Here is a 24,184-nt window from a genome sequence, read left to right on the forward strand (position 1 = left end):
AAAAAAAAAAGAAAATGGGCAGGGAGGACTCTCAAGGCCTTTGCATTTGTGCAGTGATTTAATTTGCAGGCACAAGAGCAGGGCTTGGGCAGGCTCCCTTAGCCCCCTCACTTCTCCCAGGAGGGTTTGCAGGGGAAACTCCTTGGCCTCTCCCGGAGGCGAGCTCAGAGCACCCTCTGCTGTAACCCTGCAGAGCCAGGCTGGGTGCACATCTGGACACAGACACTGGCTGCAGACAGACACACGGACACCTCAGCTGGGTGCCCAGCCCTGGCACAGAGCATCCTCCCCGTGGCTGGAGACCCACGTCTGCTCGTGCCCCTGGAAAGGGGTTGGCTGCCAACTTGTGCTTCTGTGCTTTCAAAAAACTCATTGCCAGGATTTTAGGCATCAAAACAGGCTGGTCAACTCCTTAAAGTTTCCTTTTCTTCATGGCTAACCATGTCAAAAGAGAAAATGTTTGTGCTATTCAAAACATAAACAGGGCTAAGTTTACCTTCCAAACACTGGTTCTTGCTGTGCCTTTAGGCACCGGATGGAATAGTACCTATAGGATATTTATTCCTCATAGAGAAACCCTGTAATCAAACCTAGGCTGAAATCTCTCTGATAAACCAGAGTGAGCTCTGTTAATCTCACACCACATTTTCCCATCCTTCTATCTTTACTGTGGCTCTTTCCAGCATCCTCTCCAGTTTTGCAGCATCCTTTCCCAGAGCTGTGTTTGCTGTTCCAGTCTCACCACTGATGGAGCAGACAGAGGTTAACTCATGCACTCTCTGCTCTCTCATGTCCCTCTGCTCAGAAGAGGTACAGGTCAGCAGCACTTATAGTGCCTTATTTCATTTTAAAATTTCATTATTTCATTTGATTTCCTTTAAAAAGGGAATACATTTTCAATTGAGAATATCACTGAAAACAAATTCACCTGTTGCTTTTAAGACCTGCACCTTTTATTTGATCCCAATGAAATACTACACCCTGATCCTATAAGTGAGATTATTTTGAACCCAGGTGAATTTACATGACCCTGTTTATTACGTATATTTAAAAGGACATCTGGCACAATATGTTACCCCCTTGTTTTCTTTAGAGAAAATTCTAAGTGTATGCCTCAGTATTTCACGAGACACTTCTTGCACTGTCAGAATTTGCCCTGCTGACAAGTATGAATTCTCCCTCTTTAAATAAGGATTCTTACCCTGCAACCCCTGCAGTTGTCCACATGATGCCCTCTGATATGCTACTGAAAAGAGGTCACCTTTGCCTTCAAAAGGAGTTTCCTCAGGAACCTGTGTCCTGCCATCACCTGGTTTCCTGGAAAAAAAATGAAGATATAGCCACGTTAAAGATATACTTTTAACCACCACTGGTTCTGTTTCAGTCTGTTACTTCCTCAAGACCCTAGCCATAAAAGAGCTGTAAAAGCAACTGATTGCAAGAAGCCCTTGCACTGTCCCATGGGCACTCATAGCTCTTTATTTACAATCGAGACCACAGAAGAAGTGCAGAGAAAATTGCACTTACTCAGATTCCTTGGAGCGAATCTTTTCTCCTGAAGAAGTGAACATTAATTTATTGTGTAAATACAATTTAGGGTCACTCTTTAAAGCAGAGATGATTACCCAAGGATGGAAGTATAAGCTATTACAGGCATTGAGCAGACAAAGCAACGTGTTCTCAGAATCAGATACAATCCATACTCGAATGCCCAAGTCACGCATGAGGAACTCAGCAAGTACAATTTTAAAAGCAACTGAAATATCAATATATACCTTTGCATTATTTTACTTGCAATCAGACCATTATTGAAGCATGCATCAACTGAGCTGCCCAAGAGATCTTACGTGAGTGCATTGCACAATCCATGGTGACAAAACAGGTGGCACATGCACAGCTCACACCTCTGCCAAAACTGGTCCCAAGTGGTCACTCCAGTAGTGACTGGAATTACTACAGAAAATGCATCCCCTAAAGCTCACATAAAGAACATTGGCAGGAATTGTAGAAATAAAGGCACTGATCAGAGGATGCATTATTTAGAAACTGAGTCCAAATTTTTCCACAAAAACTTGACACTTCCATGGGTCACTTTGCAGACAACAGTGGGGAGATTGCTTCTGGAGCCTGGGACCCCCAAGCTCTCTCTGTCCCATCAGGTGCAACAGCTCTGAGGATGTTGTGCTTCATGTCAAAATATAGATGGTTTGGTGCATAGACCAAACAGGATACCTTTTTTTTTTTTTTTGGTCTACAGAGGAAACCGAATGTCTTTTGTTAAAACTTGTGTACAATCAGACTAAAGAACAAAGCTTTGAATAAAACCTTTACTTGCTAAAAAACATCTTGTAGCTGACTCCTTCCTCAAGATACACACATGGTCTCTCTGCCCTGATACAAACCACTTATGCAGTGTAGCATCCAACCCACTTTGATGATAAATGACAGTAAATTGCAGGTAGCTAAGAAAAGCCATACATAACCCTGAAATTGCTTCTGTTGCTCCACCAGGCATCATTCCCAGAGCAGGTGTGAGGAGCAGTGTCTACCTCTCACACCTTGGCTGACTGTTCTCCTCAGATGAAATAAACCTTTTTCTTAAAGTGCAGTTTGTTGATGAAGACCCCATGACAAGAGAAAGACAAGAATCACTTATAAATATTTATCATCAGTTATTCTTTCTTTTCTCAAGAAAGAGAATATTCTGCTTACTGAGAAAACAGAATCTCATTTGACTCAGCACAAACCAATTATATGATGCTCATCATCTTTCAACTTTTATAGGTTCTTAATTGCTGTGGGAGAACCAGTTGTTGTTAAATAGCTATTTATATATAATCCAGATATTATGACCCTTTAACCAGTAAAATGCACAGTTTATGTGTGCCATTACTCTTAAAGTTTTTACCTTCTTGGATTAGACACATGACCCTTGCAAACAGTCCAGTTAGCAAGATATATACAACATATATAAAATGGATATAATAATATATATACAGATAATATATACACAGATATGTATGTGCAGCATACTAATAATACACACACACACAGCTCCCTAATGCACCCTCTTCCCTCTCAGCTAGACCAGGGAAGATTCCAAAGGTGTGCTGCTATGTAAACTATAATTTTCCCCATATGCATTGCTCCAGGCTCTAAAAATTCAGGAGTTCATAAATAAACAAAAAAACCATAATGGCACCTAAGAGTAGTAAACATAACACAGTCTTAAAGGTGTCACAATCTTAACTTGCCTCTGGATTTTTTCCCTGCAGCTTTGTACGTTCAATTTTCTGTTTGGAATTCACTTTAGTGCACTGAATATTTACTTCTTTCCTCTCCTCTAATAAAAGCTGGGCTACTAATGAAACACCACAGCTAAATAACATTGAATCCCCCCACCAATACCACGAGCAACAAGTCCTTCAGATCCTAAATTAGTGACAAACAAGGAAGAGTCACCAGCAGCTTTCAAATAGGACACAATGGAATGGACTTTATTCATCCAGACCCTGTGAGATGTCTGTCATTGTGAGATCCTGAAAGAAGGGCTCTTCTGAACCATAAATACCAGTTTGAAATGTCCTGCTGATGGAACTTCAAGGACATTGTTGGTTCTCCAGCCTCACAGAACCCCCCCCCATAGCCCCACAACCCTTCTGATCCAGCTGAAGGTAAGAGAACTTGAGTTTCCCCAAGCAGACACACAGCTGACACAATCTGGTTAATCAGGAGCTGAATCTATGGAAAAACAGGATAACAGGAAGCAGAAGGGAGCTAAAATAACCCAAAGACTTCACTCAGTTGAGAGTATTTGCCAGGTCCTTGAGGAAAAATCACTGCTCCCAGCAGGCAAGCTTCACCTTGTCCTACCTGAACAAATGACATTCACCATCCCAGTCTATCAGAGAAGATGAGATGGAAGAGCGTGTGATAAATTGCTGTAATTAAAGGAAGAAAAAGGCACCAAATTAGCTGTCAAAGAGCAGGACTGGAAGACAGCACCTGGGATGAGCTGTTGCACAATGTGCAGCTCTGAGAGGAGCTTCACCACCCACTTGGGATATTCCAGGCAGTAAACTCAAATATCCTCAGGTTCTGTTATCACATCTGGGGTGTTAACCTGGCCTGCACCATTCACTGGCCATCTCCTACAGCCTCTGTTGGACACTTCTTTCCTTTGCCTTTCAGATTGCTGTGCAACACTGCTGTCTAAACAAGAAAGGGAGTGAGTCGATATCCCAGGAGCTTTGTAAGGCTCTGTGGGAGGCACTGGGATGCCAGCTGTGGCACACAAGCAAGAGCTTAATATTGCTGTATCACTGCCTGCAAATGGTGGTTGCTAGGAGGCAGATCTTATACTGAGAAACCTGAAAGGAAGCAACGTTTTCAGGTCAAGTTTGGGGCTCACTGAAGTCTTTACGTTGACATTAAATAGGATGTGACCCATCCTTTAGCAAAGGTAGTGGAATTTTGTGAGGAAGTGAAAATGGTTGTCATCCAAATGACTCCAGGTAATAAGGATGGATGACAAGAGGCCATTGGGGGGGAAGAATGACTGAGGAGAATGAAAAGACAAAATCAAACCCCTTTCGTGAACAGAATCCTGCCAGATAAAGAATCTGACTGGAAAAGCTAAGAATGAAACTTGTACAAAACATATATTATTCCTAGGCTGCCCCCATGCCAGGGTTAAATTTGGCAGAGCCACTGGGGTTTTTCCATTTCTTGCATCCCCTGGCCATCCTCACCCACACGAATTCCCTCTCCCTCTAAAGTTGCACAAAACTGTTGCTGCCCTTTGCACTTTCTGCTCTCCTGCTATGGCATCTTGGCATGATTTTTGGTGTTGATCTGGGCAGTAGGAGGTTTAATGGACTCTGGTGGGGCTGTGGGATGTTTTCTGCCATGCAGTGTAAATCCATCCCAGCCCCACTCCAGACCCTCTCTGCTGTGTGCACAAAAGCACCCTGGGAGCCCTGAAACACCACGACTGTTCTGGGGAAGCACCAACGAGAATAAAGGAACTTTCAAAGTGGAAAAAACCCCCACATCAGACCTGGCTTGGAACACAGTCAAATAAACCCAGTCCCTTCCTGCCTCCTGTACTGTTGCAGGATGAGTCCTTTTGTTCAGCATCACCTAACAGCTCCCTATTAACAAAGCCCCACGTGGGCTCTCTCCTCATCCCAGCTGAGGTCTGGCAGGTTTTCAGCTCCTTTCCAGCTGTTCCAACACTGCTCATGCTACAGAATCCCTGGGAGCTGGGAAAATTGCCCAGCAAGTCACCTCCTTTATTTTGGGGAAGGAGGGAGCTTCATCTATCTGGTAGGCTGTCCCCAAGCAAGAGCTGGTGGCCAGGACACCACAGCCAGACAAACCTCTCTGCAAGCCAACAGCTGTAATGACCAAAGGGATGTCCTCCAGGTCTCACTCCATCCTGACTAACCCAGGTCCCAGGCAGGGTAGACTGACCAGTTCTATCCATGCTGGTACCTCTGTTTCTCTTCCATTTACTTTTTCTGACTTGTCTCTCATGTGACAACATCCAGCACACCCAGCCTCCCCCCAGCCCCCCTGAGCACTGCAGGGTTTAGCAATCTCTTTTGGCATCATAAGCTGGATTTTTTTGTTATTATTTTATTTATTTTCACTGACAAGAAGGCACAGAGAAATTAGGTAAGTCTTCAGCCAGACGTGGTTTTTTTATGTGTGACTGTTTTGATAGGAGCTTCAGAAAGATAAAAACATATTGCAAAAAAGTTGAAAATAGTATTTTCAATGCCTTGAAGAAACTCCCTGGTGGGGTTTCAAAGTCTCTGCTTATTCCAGAGATATTCCCACTTACTCAGGTCCTCTGTGGAGGAATAGATTCCTCAGGTTTTGACAGTGCCCTATAAAAAGAGCACCTGTTTTTTGCTAGTGAAAAAACCCAAACCACAAAACCAGAACATGATCAACTGTGATCTGTGCTCCATGACTGCTAATATGGCATTAGCCTTGTCATGCAGAGTTTCCATGAGCTGGGGACTGGACCCCTCATATGCAGAAACAGTAAAGCCTTCCCTTCAGTACCTACAGAAATGAAGGAACAACTAAAGACAACAGTCAAAAAACCCATAAAAATGCAAGTCTTTTTCCCAATAAAACCTGGTGTCTGATTTTTAGCTGGCATGATATTCAGTCCCTTGCTTACACACAAATATTTGCCCCACATGGGTTAATCATTAGAAGCTTCAAAAGCCTTAGAATTATACCCTTCATGAGTCAGGGACTGAATCACAAAATTCCCTGCCTGGGACTGACAGGATCCAAACTTTGTAGTGAAAAGTCAGCTGGAAGTTCCCAGCTCTGCAATCATCCCATCTGCAAGCTGTCACTGCCTGCTGTGAAGATCCTTCACATGCCTATTACCTGGAGTTGGATCAGGTGTGACAATATGCCAGGACAGCCTTTCCCTGAGTAAATCAATAAAGTGCCCAACAAAGTTAAATCAAGCTATTATAAATGTTAGCAGATAATTTTAAATTTTATGGATGGAAAAAATGAAAGTTAATTTTTAATGATTTTGGATTCAAAGAATCTCATTAACTGCTGGAGACATCCAATAATTCAGAAGACACAAAGCTCTATCTCACCTGTGCTACAATCCCAGGACCACGAGATGAATTTCCTTGCAGGGAAACTGCACAGGGAGCAGACCAATGCCTGTTTTTCCACTTGGCCCTCCTGGGGCTCCCAGTCCCAAAAAACATAGTGGTCCACCAACATCAACTGCTGCTATCCTTACAAAAACAAGTGGCAAAGCACTGGCTCCCAAATAGGAATTAGATTTAGATTGATTAAGATAGCCATTGTGTGTCAATCTATTCCAATATAAATGGATTATTTGGAATGTGTTCATTGAAGACTAACAGCTCCTGACTGCAATGTAGATGCATGGCTAATTACAAAGTCAAGCAGTCATTATTAGTATTTCTAATGATCAATTTGTATTCCAACAACATAAAATCATCAATTTTAAAGCTCCAACAATGATGGTAATTGGGAGAAAAAGCTGTGCTCTGTGCAGAAAGCAATCAGCTGACTAGTGCCTGCTTGAAATAAGAGGCATAAAGCTGAGCTTGAAACCAAGAGCTCAGAATGGAGAGCTGAAGGAGCAGCTTTTAGCTTTTATTTTTTAGGAAAGACAGCCAGGAGGAGGCTGAATGAAAAGGTCACAGAAAACTTGCTGCAATTGGGATACACGCAGAAGTCTATAAGGATGCACACTCCGGGCACAAGGAGGCACCTTGATACAGTCCCAGAGTGATGGAGAGACAACAGAACAAGCAGTCCCTGTGTACAGATGAGATTTGCTCAATTAGATATCCTTAAATGGAAGAGATTTCCATAGGAAAACAGATGAGTTATAACTTCCATTCTGCATGTCAGGAGAAGGAGCAGCAGTAATTTAATACCTGGCACTTGCAATTCTGTGCAGCCCCAGTGTCGTGTTGCTGGGTCACTGGCAGCAGGAAAGTAAACAGGGTTTTTTTTTCTGAAGAGGTGGTGTCTTGCAGTAAATTGGGACCAAATTAGATTTATGGAGCACTGCTGCACTTCAAGGCCTGTGGAGAGGAGAGTTTTTTCCACCAGACCAAGGGACACCTTCCACTGGTTTCTTGCTGAGGCTGTCAGGACCGAGGCTGGCACGGGCTGGTGGCACTGTGAGTGCTGCCTTGAGGCCCCTGCTTCAGAGATGGGTGAAAACTTCCCAGCCAAGTTTCTGCTTTTTCCTTTTCGACAAAAACTGCCACTTTGACCGTATTGCCACATTTTGTGTGAACTGCTCTGGTTCAGCTTGTTGCCTTCATCTGGGAGTGAGCAAATCAATTTGCTGCCATACAGCTGAAATGTGTCTTCTTGGCTCTGGTTTGATTTTTACATATTTTTGTGGAAAAAAAAAAAAAAAAAAAAAAAAAAAAAGCAATTTCTGTAGTGGTTTCATTATGCATAGCAATGATTTTTTTTGTTTCTGTTTTTTTAGTGATGCATTTTTTCATGTGGGATATTTTGAGCAGCTTCAGGACAATATGAAAGTCTGGGATCTCTCAACTCCTCACACTACAGAAGTTTTCTTTAGCTTACTGTACAAACAGCAATTTACAATGGCATACACAGCCCAGCAAAAAAGCAAGGGAAGGCTCTTCATTCTTCTTGCAAATCTGTTCAACTCCTTCATCTAGGAGGAAATGAATACAGCATACTGAAAAAGAAGCATTTTTTCCTAGCTAGCTAAGGGGGTTTATTCCTATTTCCTGTAAGCACCACTAGGTTTGTGATCTAGTGACTTCTGAATCTCAATTGTGTTGCAAGAAAAAGCTTTCCCTAAAAATTGCCAGCACTTTCGGTTTTATTCCAAATCAAGACCTGGCACCTCCCCAACTCTAATTAATGGTGGTTATTTTTCACCATTTCCAGTAGCAAAAACACAATTGGCCCACAAGTAGAGCACACACAGTTTCTGCCATGACCTGCTGGGCAGTTACCATTCCCAGCATCACAGAGATTTAAAAAAAAAAAAAAAGAAAAAGCATGGCAGCCTATTTCTTTTTTTTTTTCACTGAAAAATAAATGTTGTACTAAATCACCTGCTTATCACTCACTAGACATTTGCAAATAAATCCAGCCTCAGGTTTCAAGTGCATCAGAAATTTTCCACCAGCAAACACTGATTAGATGCAATATGCTCTGTGGGAACATATTGATTTTGTCTGACCTTTGGACATAAACTGTGTCTGGCTTTTTACATGTCCATCTTTACTTTCCTGGCTCCCCCACTGCCTGTTTGCCAAAGTTCAGAGAGGAGGGGCTTCTGGGATGGGCTCACAGCTCCTGACATCCCCAGCACCCCTCTGCCCCAGCTACCCTCCCCTGGGGCCAGAGGAACATAAGGAAATGCTCAGTATGGCAGTGCTATTATGGGGAGGTAAAATTGTGGATGAGTTGAGTCCAGCAAGACCTCTCAAAACAGAGTCTGAGGCCATAAGAACATAGTTGCTTTGTGGGCTTAGACCCAGTCACATCCCAGAAGAGGATGGTGGTCATGGTTGGAGACTCAGAGGGGCAAAAGGACCTGAGCTGAGTGGTTCTGGAGTCCAGCACAGCCTTGTCCCATGCACCAGCTACACCTCAACATCCTCAATGCACATGAATCTGACACTTCCCAAAACCCTTCCAAAGACTGAACGGTCCTTCCCAGGAAATCCTTGGGGCACTTTGCCAGTCTTTCTGCCAGGATCCCTCCTGCTCCCAGTGTGACACAGCTGCCATTTCCACTGCTCTTGCCTTCCCCTTGCACAGCAGCCAAGAAGGATTGGCTCAACCTGGCCCCATCTGCAGGGCCAGCCCAGTCCAGCATCCCCATCCTGCCTGTCCCTGAGCCCCTGAACTGCTCTCTACCTAATGCATGGGCTGGGATGTCTTTGTTTTGCTAGGACAGGGTGGAAGGAAACCACAGCCAGACCCACAGACTCCCTCTACACTTTAATCTTCAGCCAATATAGACCGTGTCAGCAGTCACCCAAATCTAGAAGGACAAGAACATTACTCAGAGAAAAAAGTTTTATGGCAATGCTTGATGTTTTGCTCAGTCAAAAAATGAAATCTCAACAAAAAAAATATGCCTTTTATTCTGGGACACTGGCACGTTCTACAGCAGGACCGGATGCTGCAATGACAACACAGTGCTCAAAGTGTATTTTAGCCTTGAAAAAAATACACTCAGAGCTCAGGAAAAAAAACTTCAAAGTGCTGTGCCTGGTTCAAACCCCTCGGTGTTAATATCTGTCTGATCTCCTGGCAGCATGAGGAGGTGCAATCACCGTTGTCACCCCCCTGTAAACCTCTCCTGCTTTGTTGTTTGGGCAGGCAAAAGGGCTCAGCAGCCCCCCCAGCCCTGCCTGTGGATAGTCTAGCACTGCATATGTTAGCAATGAGCTGCCACAGCCCATTCTCAGCATATGAGCTCACTGCAGAAAATGAATCTCCTTCCTTTTTTAATTCCTTGGCAAGTTAGGAGGCTGTTCCTGCAGCTGTGCTGGAGCAGCAGCCACCGGCTCCAGGGCTGGACTCCTGCTCAGGGACATTTGGAGGGAGGGTGGCAGGTGGAGAGAATCTCGATAGCCAGGGTTGGAGGAGCCACTGTAATATGAAAGCTGCAGTGATTCCCTCGTTTAGGAAAAGTCAACACAAATAACCAAAACCTCAGCACCACAGGGGAGCTCCTGGCACCGTGTCAGCAGCTGCAGCATGTGACGGCTGCCCTGAGCACATCGCTCAGTGCCATGCCACACACAAACCTCCTGGTTCAAGGGGAGCATTTTGAAAGCAGATGAGTTGTGAATTGATAAAGTGTCAAATAGTTCTGACACTGTCTCCAGAGATCACATCAGGAGTCTCAGTTATGCTCCATCCCATTATGGAACAGCAGATCCCCAGGCAGCTGATACTCTGCGTGCTCAGCTCGCAGCAGACGGGTCCAAGGAAGCTGCAGGGAGATCCTTTGGATCCATCCTCTCCCAGCTTAGATCAGTCACAACAAACACCAAACCCCCTCCATGGTTACAGACATTTCTTTGAATTTTATGGCACCTTCATCCTGCCGTGGCCACCTTTCCACCTTAAAGGACTGGTAAGGCTTTGGTTTCATGAGGAATGGTTTGATGGTCAAGCTCTGCCCCTATGCAGATAACCCCTCTGCCATCCATACAATCACCTCACCAGTGACCCTGGCTTACCTGTATCTGCACTAAGTTTGTTCTAGAAACAATATTTTCCAGCCATAGTCATGCAATGGTGAAGTGTAAATTCGTATCAGTTTTCCTTTCCTTGAACTTTCCTTGAACAAAGAAAAAATTTCACTGCCATACTTATCGAAAGAAAAGTAATTAACCTTGTGGCAAGACTGCGACTCTCAGATGAGCCAGCACCTCATTTAAATGATTGGCACTGCTTTTCTTACCTGCCTGGCTATCCAGTGGAGGGGCCAGATGATGGCAATCACTTCATGGTCACATTCATCCAGCAGAGGACTGCAATCACCTGGCGCTGCACCAGGACTTGATTCCCAAGCCCAGCACATCTCAGGCAGTGGTTATGAGTGCTGAGGATGACAGCAAAGTGGGAGCTGAGACAGCTCTCATGATCATGCAATCCAAAGCAGCTTGAATACCTACGGAAAAAGCACACTTCTCAAAAATCAGACACATTGGTACTCATGTCACTTTGCAAGGGATAAGCAGATACAGAGAATTTTTAGAGCAGAAAAGCGGTGGCTCATCAGATGTCAGAACAGCTTCCCAGCATCCTCATAATTTGCACAAAGTCTTGAATATCATTTCCCTGAATCCCTGTGATAAACTGCACCAAAGGCTGCTCTGCCTGGCAGCACCAAAAGCACAGCATGTACCTGTATTTGGGGCAGGTACAACACTGCTGCTCGATGCCTTCCAGCGCATCCTTGACTTCCCCAGGGGCACAGACCCCACCCTAGGACTGCCCAGGCACCCACATATGTGCTTCCTATGATTCAAGTGGTCAGGACTTCCAAATTCAGGGACTGGCTTCCAAATTCAGAGTAGTTTGGGTTGGCTGGCTTCACTGGAGGTTGCCAATCCAACCCCTGATCCAAGCAGGACTCACTGCAAAGGTGGATCAGGTTTCTCAGAGCCTCATGCAGAGTACCTGAATATCTCCAGGGTCCCAAAGTCTTTCTTTCTTGCATTTGATCACATATCCATTGTGAAGTTTTCCTAAATATCTACTTGCAATTTCTTTTGCTGTTACTCAGGCTTATTGTCTCTCTAAATACACTCTTAGTGTGAAGTGTTCTAATAGGAGCTAGTCTTTTTTTTTTAATAGGAACTAGTCACATTTTTCAAAAAGGGGGAAATGTAGAACAATAACAGAAAACTTAACAGGATATTTTTGTGATTGCCCTCTCCTGCTATGGGTGGCAGAATGGGTTCCAGAGAATCATCCTACCCTGCTGCAAGGGAGCCACACACCATGCAGGGCACACATGGCAGTGGAGGGAGAGTCAGCCAGCATTGCAAGCACTGATTTTTGTTGATGGGATAAGTCAGCATTACTTCACTCTTTAACTCCTTCTACTTCTGATTTTTGTTGATGGGATAAGTCAGCATTACTTCACTCTTTAACTCCCTCTACTTTTTGGCCACCTTGAGTCTTTGGTGATTGTCACTAAATGGGGAAAACTGAAGGGGATTCCTGCCCCATTCAGTCACTCCATGTGTGAGGTTCTTCCAAATCACCAGGGCAATAATACCTGTGAAAATGCCAGGATTCAACCAGGATTCATCTCTCCTCAGCCTCTGCCCGAATTATATGGTCCACCTATGAGAGAAGGAAGTAGCCCTTTATAAAATATCCCCAAAATTACAAGTCCTAAAGAGAATGCAGTGCTGCTGCACCATTCTGTAGACCTTTGCAGCCAGTCCTCTCCCTTGTCATTATGCAGAACACCTGCCTCAGAAGATGGCTTCAACAGGAAGGACTCCTGGCAGCACACATACAGCTGCACTAGCTGCCTGTTTATTCAAGATACAAAGTTCCAAAAAATAGGTCAATTACTTTCCTTTAATTATGCATCCTCCTATTAAATGCAAATAATAAAAGGGAATGTCTGCCCCAGAGATAAGATTATGCCACATTCATAATTTGTCTTTTTGGGACAGCAGATAAATGTCTCTGCCATTTTAAAAAACAAATTTGTCATTCATGAGAGCAATAAATAATGCAAACAGGATGTATGGTTACACTGACATTATCACCTCACCACTGCTTAAAGGCACCCCGGGCATGAAGATGTGACACCATAACCTCAGACTCTTTTATAAATTATTGCCCATCACAATCCTGTCTAACACAGGGGAATGGATGAGTACTGGAAAGATTTTATGGTTGCAGTCATAGTACTTTGTGGCTGTAATACAATTACTGGAGTTATTGCTGAAGCAGCAAGGGATACTGGAAAGTAAGGGGAAGTCTGCATCCTCCTGGGAGGTAATGTGTAAAGAAACCTTAACGAGTATACCCCATGGGGGATTTCCTACCCTGCAAGTATTTAAACTGCTAATTAATTCCTATTAAAACAAGGTCTTTTGTGTACATCAAAAAAAAAAAAAAAAAAAAAAAAAAATGGTGCCTGAAGCTTTGAGCCTGCAGTGGGATCTCCTAGGACTTTGCTTGGCTGAGACAGTGTGAAGCACCAATGAGTCCTTCAGTGGTCTCCATCTGGGGGTTGGATTGTGCTCATGTCCATGGCTTAAGTCCATTCCCAGATATGATACAACAACCAAAAGGCTAGAAAGCACAAAAGCAACCAGTTTGCAGGCAGAAATATATTATGCATGTCTCTGCTCAGCCCTTACTTTTCGAGTGCTGCATTACCTGTTTCAAGATTAACCTCGGAGTTGCACATGAACCCTTTGCTTTTAGCATCGTGCTTCCTGGGAAATGGAGGGAAAGTTAGAGATAAACCCCACCTTCAGATCACCCATGAAAAACCAGAGGCTGACAAAGGAGCCTCAGAGGCCAAAGAGCTCCTTGTAAAACAGGCCCATGCTCTCAAAGATCAAGTTACTGAGACCTTGATGGGGTTGTGGTGCTTGTTTTATGAAGAGATTCCTCTCTCCATCCCTCCTTTCCCTGGAAGGACACCTTAAGTTTTATACACTCACAGCCATTTCCATGCATAATAGTCTATTTTTTTTAACTTCTTTTTTGTTGCCCCATAAAATGCACTCACAGTGAGGTGTCAGTCACCATCACAACACAGGTGAGTCCCTGTGTTGAACCAACATGGTTTGTTCTCATGGATGTTTGTTCTTCTGATGCTTGTTTTGTTCTCATGGATGCTGGCTGATGTTGCATGGCAGAAAAGCTCCATCAGAAACAGTGGCAGCTGGGACATCTCAGCCCCAGCCATGCCAGGGGAGAGATTTGATGAAGAATTGGCATTCCCACCCCATTAAACCCAGATGCAGATAGAAAATCAGCTGCTCTGCTGAGCTCTCAGGCATGTGCCACCAATCCAACCATGTGCCCAGGGTAGGATCCAAAATGCCAGTGGGCAGAGACAGACAGACAGACAGACAGACAAGGTGCTGTAAGTCACAGCCAACCCCCGGGGGGGTCAGGGTGGCTTCCAGGACCCCAGAGCAAGACCCCTGCCCCCAAAATGTCCTGCCAAGCAGTGTCACAAGGCAGCTGCCTCTGAACCAGGTGAAGAAAGTGGTTGATGAGCTTGGCTGCCTCTGCCACCACCCAGTGCTGGGTGGGAGTTGGCATCTCCCCCTCTTCCCCCACTGGATAAATAAATCATCCAGAAAGTGTTCCCATGCCAATCCCACTCGTGTGCGACTCAATCCAACCTAACACTGCCCTCTTGTGCTTCTACTCATAAGGGGCCTTTGCTGTTGGGTGGGGATTTTTTTGTCTTGTTTTCATTTTTTTTAAACTGGAGGGAGGGGCAATCTACAAAACCAGCTTTCCCCAGGTGTTTGTAAAGCCATGTCCATGGTATTTTGTCCCAAGAGGTCAAATCATTTCCATTTTTCAACATTCTCAAAGCATGGATGTCCTGTACTCAGCCACCCCGGGCAGGGAAATCAAGAAGATGGGAAAAGGTAAAAAAATGGAAAGGAAAATAACAATGTAACCACAAGTCAAGGTGGAGGAACATTTGGAAAGATAAGAAATAGAAAACTGCACTATCATGAAAGCACTTTGCCTCACACAGGCTGTGTTAAACCCTTTTAAAGCACTGGTTAATGGCAGGAATCAGACTGTAAAAAATTGTTAAAATTTAGTTCTTCAGAGTCACATATCCCGAGTAGAAAAAAAGTCAATCAACCATGAGTAGTGTTTTACCTGGAAATAACTACCTCCAGCTCAGTAATCATGGGAAATACCATGGCTTGGGCTGGAGACTTTCTCTCCACAGGGTCTCCAATATATTGTAAGGAGTGAAGTGTCAAGAGAGACATTTAGTGCTTCCTTGTTCCTTGAGGCCTGATGGGCAACACCGAATTTCTGCTGGGGATAAAGCAGAACAGCTTCCTGAAGACATCCCACCCCTGAGTCTGCTTCACCCATTTCAAGGACACTGACCAAGGCAATCTTGGCCCTTGGTGGCCCAGTTCTGGCTGCTGTGCATCCCACACAACACACTGCCCTTCCTCCCTCCCAGGCTCCTGAAATGGAGCTGGAATTGATGGGACAGCCCATGGAGAGAGGCTGGGGATGGGCAAAAGCATCAGGACCATGGCCCATCCCAGAGTCTGCACTGCAGGATCTCTCCCTTTGCTGTGAGACCACCAGGCACATGGCAGCAAACATCACATCTTCTTTCTGCAGAAGGGACATAGATCAGGTTTGATTTTATTTCACTATTTATCAGACCTGCCTTGAGCAGCACTTAATACTTGACAGAAATGGGCATTTGAAAAACTTATTTTTAAAAACCAGTGGATGCAGTGCAGTAACCATGGCATTCAAGCAGAAAGGCATTAGAAGCTCACTGGAGGAGGAAGGAGTGCTGCTCACAGAGGAGGAAGAAAAACTGATAGTGACAAAAGGGAAAAGATGCTTTCCTGACACAAAACTGATTCTTTCTTGGGTATTGTTATTCAATGGATTACTCGCATAAACAGCAGAGAAAAAAAAAAAAAAATAGAAAGAATATAAAATAAGGTACCATGCCAAGGCATGGCCATAGAAATCCTGCACCATTTTCTAATTGATTTTGGAACAGCCTGTCCCTAGCCAGCTGCACACTCAGGCACATTCATAACTTTGTTTTCATGCCATGGTCTCTAGCTTGCTGAAGTACGTGCTTACCTGCTGGGCAGAGCAAGGCTGCTGATGCAGACCTGCACAAATGTTTTCTTAAGTTGAAACCTTTGTCCCTGAGTCCTTTGAAGAAGCCTCCAGGGGATAAACATTGATTGAGAAGGGGAAAGGACTGTAAGAGCACTTCAATCAATGGCCTATAAAATATGCAATCACTGAAGCTACACCAGCTTAGCTGGCTGAAAAGGGATGAAGCTCATTTGCTACAGTACAAAAATACAGGGTGGCGAAATAAAACCTCTGAAGTGGATTCAAAACCCAGCTCTTTGCACCCTTCTTGCTGTGGCAGTGGAGCTGACAGGGGATGATCACAGCAGCCATCCTTCCCTTGCCATCCAGCCAGGTTGTCACTGCTGTTTGCCCCAGAGCCTCTGGGACCTGCTTGTGGGTTTCAGCTGGAAAGAAGAGGACAGCTGTCTTCCTTGGCATCACCCAAATTAAATATTGAATATGTTTACTTCAGGGAGAAACATAGCTGAGGATCTGGGATGCTCTTCAGACATTATTAAAATGCACTAAGTGGTTTGTTGGCAATTATCTATATATTGTCACAGACTCACGCTGGATCTGGTACACCAGAAACTCCTGCATGCATTTTTCAAATGAAACCTAGATAAGAGAACACACAAGTCTTCTGACCAAGAAACCTGACATTTTGGTGTTGACATCTCCTACTAAGTATTCATAATAAAGTGTCCCAGGAAAGACAGACAAATTATGTTGTGAAGCTTTTACTGGGCAGAGTTAAGACTGTCCTTGGGTGAACTGATTTAAAACTTTTACATTCTTCTTTTCCTACTACCCAGAGGCAGAAAATCTTTCCAGAGTCACCAGAACTCTTATTATTCCAGTGAGACTGATTCCTCAGATAAGCCAGTTCTAGCAAAATACAGCATTGGATGAGAATATAGCAGTGACCTGCCTGAGATTTAGTCCCAATAAAACTGATAACAAATTGAAGGGCTGCTGAAGCCCTGACTAATACTGTATTTTCTTTTTCTCTTGAGGGTGTCTTGATGTCACAACCTGTACTGTGGGGGTTTGTGGATCCTCAGCTGTTAGAAAGGGCTTTTCAGCAGCAATGCCCCAGAATGCTTCCCATTACCTGTTCCCATTACCTGCTGTCTCCAGCCAGCAATAACTCTTCAAAAAGAGTTTTGTTACAGATCTTGAACCTAGTGCCATAAGAACAGCGTTCATCAGCTCAGGACTTGAGCCCTTAATATATTTTTCCTGAGGCTACACCTTAAGGCAATCTAGAAATGGAAAGGAGTGAGGATACTTACTTACTAAATATGGCAGGTTTTTTTACTCGATGAAGTGTTTTTTTTAAAAAAAAAATAAATAATCCTCTGGAAACCTAACTTGTGCTCTGTTGTTTCCACCAAGGACACTCAGACCTGTTGACAGAACTGGTTTTGTGCTCAGAAGCCCAGGAAGTTTTCCCTTATTTTCTGCTGTGCAGCTTTGCAGGGGCTGAAAAGGGGCTGCAGGTCTTAGGGGGTTCATCCCACCAGTGGGTTGATGCCCACAGCATTGCTCTGGGGACCCCAGCTTCCAGCAGCATGGATCATACCACAGAGGGTACATCCCCTCCTTCCCTTGGCACATAGAGAGAAACAAAAATAAGGTCATGCAAGTTATGTGGTACAAAGGCCTTTCTAAACTGAATCGTTCTTCTCCGAAAAAAACAAACAAAAAAAAAAAAAATGGAAAAAAGAGAGAAGAGGTAACTTCTACAGGCAGCTTTTGCCAACCTTCATGAGGAAGAATGAGCAAGAGAAATCCATCTGTAAGGCTTTGATGGCTAAGAAAATTTTTACACATAGCAACTTCACCATGGCCACATTTATAGGAATTTAAAGTGTTACTGTGTGACAACAGAAATAGCTATAAGTTGACAGGCCTTTTTTTAATGTGTTAAAGGGCCATTAATAATTTCCCAGTGTTCCAACAGTCAAATGTGCTTGATATCTTCATGTGCTCAATGTTCATATTTGCTCCTCAGATATATTCATTTCCTTGGAAACAGCTGGTTTGCCTGCTGAAAAAAACAAATTAATATATATTAAAAAAAAAAAAAAAAAAAAAAAAAAGGGAAATACAATAGAGGCAAACACTTGAAGGTTCTTGGTAAATACAGACCTCCAGTACATAGGTGCAATCAATAAGGTCACTCGTGTAGTAACTCATAACTGAGTAGAGTTGACAATGTGTTATTTTTCTGCTGGAGAATATAATATGAGGCTGAGCATGCTAATGACTTCTGGAAACGGGCAATGACAAAGATTGATTAATATCATTTGACAGCCTGTTCCACAGCTCCGGAGCAGGAATAGCAATGATTGATTTGCCAAAATGTGGGGCACAGGCTTTAGATAATACAACTTCTACATCTGAGCTCAATCTGGTTTCAAAAACCCGATTTAAGGGCCAATTGTTTAACAGTAGTGAAAAGCTTAAAGGCAAAGAGAGAAGCATAGAAGTGCTTTCAAAATGCACCTAATCTTAATGATTTTTTTAAAATATCTAAGTACCTTTACAACCCTGAAACAGCAAACTGTTGAGTTCAGGAACACAAAGCCCACTTAAAATGCAGGAACAAGAGGAAACAAGGCAGGGGGAAGTAGAAGAGGGGAAGGGTTGTGGAAAACCAGCATAGCTGTTTTCTAAAAATTAAAGAGTGACATCATGAACATCTCAGAGCAACAGGGTTTCAGTGACTAAAACCTCACCTAATGCCAACCAGCAGTGAGTCACCTTCTGTGATGGTGAGGAACAAGGTGAACAACAGTCACAACCATTAGTAGGGCTGTATGCTCACTGCATGGACTGCCAGGATGTTGTAAGAGAAATTTTGCACTCCAGACCAACAGGGATCCCCATATTTTTAAGTAAGTGCACATTTGATAGAAAATGTTTCCCCTGAGAATCACGGGGGAGGAGAAATAATCCCAGCATCACCCTGGGGGCAGCTGAGGGTTGGAAAGTCCTGATGAAAACTTGGCCCATCCTTCCCGTTTCCTCTTACATTAAGGAGTTCAGTTTTTCACTAAGCACAACACAGCCTGAGTGCCCTGAGCCTTAGAAAAGCCAGACAAGTAAATTAATTCTTATACTCACACCCCATTTTTAATGATTTTGTCCAACACAGCAGGAGAGAAGGATGGAGAATTCACTGCCAGATGTCCACCAAAGGGCTGATCTCCATTAGGGATGTGGTCATGTGTGAAGAGCTGAGTGAGCTGACACGATGCTGCCTGCTCTGCTCAGAGCAGGTTAAATTGCAGTCAGCACTGTGTCAGCTAATTGCAATTAAAGCCCACTGCTAATCAAAGCAGAGCCTCTGCCATCCCCCTCCTCAGACTGCTGCCATCACCACTGCAGTGCAACACACCAACTGGGTTGTATCTCACAATGGGACAGACTGACAGCTGGACAGTGCAGGGCTACCCAAGGAAAGGAGGCATTAAGGTAAACAGCACCAGAAATGTGTTTCCACAGAGCATGGGGTCTGTGAAGAAGTGGACAAGAATTTGACTGGGGGAGCCTGGGGGGTTTCCTGGGCTTAGTTCCAAAATACATCATTAAAATACAAAGGGGGTTATGTTATTATGCTGTGTTTCATAGTGGAGCTCATGGAGAATCCAACAAGGTCCTGAGGAACTGAAGACAGGAGCTCACCTTTCCACTCAGGCCTTTCAGGGAGGGGCAGAGTTTGGACATTTATGACCTTTTGAATCATTTGACATTTATCCATGTCAAATCATATCTTTCTCAAAGATATGTAAGATCCTCCTCCTCTGAGGCCAGCTCATTTATAAATCAGTAGGATCTACAACTGACAGATTTTCCTCAATAAAATAAAATGTTCATGGTGTACAACAATAAGCCAACCTTTTAGAGATGACAAGCCACCCTTAACCAGTAAAGTCTGCAAGGAAACCTCTGTCCTGGGCAAGTTCTCCCTTAGATAGGGCTTAGCTGATCATGTACTAAAGAACAGATGTCCTTAGGGACAAGTTGCTAACATAAGGAATTCCTTTGAAGCAGGAGCTGTGCCAGCAAAATAAGGATGGGGAGCAGACTGGCAGCAGTACAACATTTTTGTGGGCTCACCAGTACTCACTTTCCTTTGGTCATCTCTCATTCAGGCATGGAAGGTCTAAAAAAGTTGTAAAAAGGCTCCTTATGCCAACTGTACACAAAGGCAGCTGTCCTCAAGGAGCTTTGTTTCTCCTAGCTTGGCCATCTCATTTAATTGTGCTAAAGGACGTTGTGTTTATCAAATAGGTTGACAGAACCTATACAGTGAATTACAGTTGTCACAGCTGTGCCAAAAAGCAGCCACACAGCACAACCTGTACAGCCAAATGTGGTTACCAGCTCCAAATGCTCCCATCAGCTCAGCTGAGGGATGAGGTGAGTGACCACAGAAGACTGCAGGACATGGGTCTGTTCTTCCAGACCCCTTCCCAAGGCTCCTTGGATCCAGGGCCTGATTGTGCACGTGCATTTGTGACATAAAAGCTTTCCCTGGGGGGGCATTAAGAGCTGGGTCTGATGTTACCCCATTTGCATGGAGAAATATTTGATGACATTTGCCATCTTCCTTGGTTTTTAACATCATTCCAGAGAATCAGAGGTCTTGGTGACTGAGCAGGCAGCCTGATGGGCTGAAAGAGAAGTCACTGATGCTGCTGGTACTTCTGACCTGAGCAATCAGTCATATTCAGACCCACACAAGTTATTACTGAAGGGGAGGTTGATGGGTCAGGTAGCTCCACTGCAGTGACAACTGCATCAAGTCCATCTTTTTTAGAAAAAAAAAAACCAAAAAACCAAGGATCAAGCCACTGAAAATTCCTCATGGCTCCAAAGCCCTTTCTAAGCTCCTTTCAACACACATCATTGCCAGGTTCAGATCCTCTTTCTCTGCCTGCAAATCCACTCATAAACCACATTGCAAAAGAGCATCTATCCAAGCTCTGGGCCTTCAAAATCCCAAGTAAGACTCCTCTGGTCTTTTTTGGGGGACACTGTCTTTTCCAGCTGTCATATGAAAGGTGCTGGTTAAATCCATTTTTCTTGATAAGGTTTAGGTCCAACCACAGTAACACCATACCATGCTGTTGAAAAAGAGCCCTGACTGTAGAAACATTTAGTACTAAAATCAGGCTTTTTTAGGACTCTGTGAGCCATCCCTCAAGTGAACTTTCCCTGAAAAATCAATATAATTGATTTTGTTTATGCTGGACACATTTCATGTGGCTGCATAGAGGACACTAATTGACAGGTCAGAACCCGTACATGGAGTTTGGTAGAGAATACCTTAAAAGTTTGTATTTAGGGGACAATTTAATGACATTATAGATGTCATGCTAACATTTAATAGTAATCCCAAGCAGTTTTTAATATTTGAGTTTACCATGAAAAGCTACTACACAAAGGACACTTACACCCTGCTGCCATAAAGCTCTTCAAGGTTTAGTTTCCTTGCTCTGAAATGAAAAGATGGGAAAGGTCAGGGAGAGCATTAGTTATGTTGTTTTTCTGGACTAGCTACAAGTTTTAAGACTTTAGGAGAACTTTTTCTTTTATTCCTACTTCCCTTTCGGGGGAGTATTTGTGTGCTTTTGCTACAAGCAGTGACTAAATCAAAATATTTATCTTTACCAGGAGTATCTAATCGAAGTCTACAAACAGAAAAACGAGGTTTTTTTGATGTCTAATCAAAAAGTTTATTAGTCTCTACGAGATGAACACAAGAACACTGGATGGTAGAAGCCAGTTAAGGTCTCATCTGAGAGCTGCCCTGTGCACAAAAGGGCACAAAGTTCCTGTTAATGCAGAAATAAGAAAAATTATCTTTGGAGTGAGTCGAGTTTGAAATCCCTCTGAACTGCACAAATCCAAACTATACAAAACCTTATGCTTTTAAGACAGGAGTGAACTCACTCTGGCTTTCGAGATGAAAGGCAACAGCTGCCCTTTGGCAGCCTGTGCTGATGGGATTGCACAGGAACAATTTAAATGTCAGATGAACAAATGTAATAGTGTTTTAACTATTGTTTTAGGGGAGAAGGATGGTGTGTTTGCAAAGGCTCATTAGGATAATGCCAGTCACTTCGTGTAAGTGAAGACTCTTGCCCTATCCTACTGATGGAGAGCAGAAACCCAGGAAGGTCTTGAGGACAAGAAAGATGTCATTCTGCCTCTGAGAGGCTGAGGAAGAGGCAGTGGCCATCACACCCAAACCAGAGCAGTAGACCTGCAAGAAGCCTCAGTGGTTTGAGAGTGAACAGTCAATTATTAATTTACATCGTAATCAAGAAACTCAACCTGATTAAAACCAACACATTTGGTTTAATGCTAAGGGAATGTCACAAGCAGAAGAAAAACTGTGGGTAATGCTGCAGGAGAAGTCAACCACGGGCTTTATAACCAATAGAAGATGTATAGGTGGAGAGGATGGGCCAACCTTATAAACAGATGAGCCATTTAGAAACCCAGCCATCTTCTGTAGCTCTCCATAGACCTGCACTCAGAAGCAGGTGTGAAGCATCACCACAGACAGAATCATGATATGTATTAAATGGCATGCACTGAGGTTTGGTAGGTACTCAAGTGCTTCTGCTGAAGGGCCCTTGGAGAGGCTCCTCTAGGAGAGAACTGGCCCTGGTGGACAGGGGACACAGCTCTGTCAGAGAGAAGTTAGCTAGAGAAATGAGTAAAGATGACAGCTCCTATTTAAAAATAAATAAGTTTCTGTAGAACAGCTTGGCACACAGACTCACATATATCTGTGTATAAAGAGTCACTGCCCAAGCTTGCTTTGGGCTCTGCTGGCTCATACACCTTTTTATTACATGGTGATGAGAAAGGAAGGATATTTCCTGGGAATCTTGTGTTATTCGGGGTTCTTGAGTTTTTCAGTTCAGGTGATTATAAGAAAAAAATTTAACTTCAGAAAAAAATAAAATTCCCACTTTTTGGGTGCCAGAAGAAGCTTTACATTTGGATTTAGGAGTCACAAATCCTCAGAAAATACATTTAGGAGAAACCCAAAGCTATCTGAATTTTATACCATGGAGCCAATGCTTTTCATGACTTCCTGCAATTGTGCTCATGATTTTTTGCAACCTAGGACTGAAATCTCTCATTTCATAGCCTTGGGGAATTACTTAGACTTTGTGATAGGATTTCTATAGCAGGGAACAATCCCAGGCTGGTCAGACAAAGCAGCTGTGCCTCCCCTGTTCCCTGCTATCTTCCACCTAGCTGAGTAATTCCCATCCTGCATGGCCTCTTTTAAAGCAGATGAAGTTATTCCCTTACTGGATAACCAGGCAAAATCAACTTTCCTCACAAATCCCATTCTCTCCTGGGAGATCCTTTTTGAATGCAAATCAACAAGTTCAGCAGAGACAGGAACTCAAGAGCAATTCAGATTATTGCCACACTAGAGGATGAGACAAGTGGCACTTACTCCAGGACAGCTTTGGCCCAGAGGCAGAAGAAGGCAGCAGAGGTAGAGGAATCCCCCACCAGGACCCCCACCTTGGCACTCAGCATCTCCCTCACCAGGGAGAGCTCAGGGGCTGCACTAAAGAAGGCAGTTTTCCTAAGCACCAAAAAAACTAATTGATTTTTAACTTTCTGAGTAGGATGAAAGGTGATCAGATCTAAAAGGCAACTATGAATTTTTCTGGGGCTGTTTCAAGTCCTAAGGCCCCAGAGCCTGTTGGTGCTGCAATCATTAGCAGAGCTGTGAGGAATCAATCCCTCTCTATCTGTGGGGAGGGAATGGAGCTGATTGATTACTCCCCACTAACATCATTGCCAGCACTCCCAGTGTTTTTCTCTGGACAGGCACCCAAAGTAGCCAGGGTTTGGGGCTCACAAGTGTCCTGCCAAGGGGAGGGAACAGAAGGAGGGCAGAGATTTTTTTTTGATTGTTTAGGTTAACATTATAACTGTGATGTTCAAGGGATGTGAGCCTCTTGAAGCCCTCAGAGCCTTCGTGTGGTGTAAGGCATGAATGAGGTCTCGTGGCCAACTCACCACACCTCCAATGGAGATAAATAAAGTGTCCCTTTCCTCCACAGTATATTTTCAGGCTGCATGTTTTGTGGGGATGGAGAATGATCTGGCTGTCTTATCCTCATCCTACCCAAGGGAGCAGGAGGCAGTTCCCCCTTCCCTCTTTGTTTAAACCTCCCCAGCAAAAGCACTCCTGGGGAAATTTTTTATAGGGCAAATCTTA

The 24,184-nt window shown here is 43.8% G+C and overlaps 1 long non-coding RNA gene across 1 annotated transcript; it reads right to left on the minus strand.

Annotated features, from left to right (window-relative positions):
• Positions 1-1,209: 1,209 nt before the first annotated feature.
• On the minus strand, positions 1,210-12,447 carry LOC139801358 (uncharacterized). The gene is made up of 3 exons (XR_011728170.1): positions 12,332-12,447; positions 11,006-11,215; positions 1,210-1,317 (listed from the first exon to the last, which is right to left on the minus strand). It is a non-coding gene; the product is annotated as an uncharacterized lncRNA (long non-coding RNA).
• Between the last annotated feature and the right edge of the window lie 11,737 nt (positions 12,448-24,184).

Source organism: Heliangelus exortis, chromosome 12 (assembly GCF_036169615.1).
Source record: "Heliangelus exortis chromosome 12, bHelExo1.hap1, whole genome shotgun sequence".
Taxonomy (NCBI): domain Eukaryota; kingdom Metazoa; phylum Chordata; class Aves; order Apodiformes; family Trochilidae; genus Heliangelus; species Heliangelus exortis.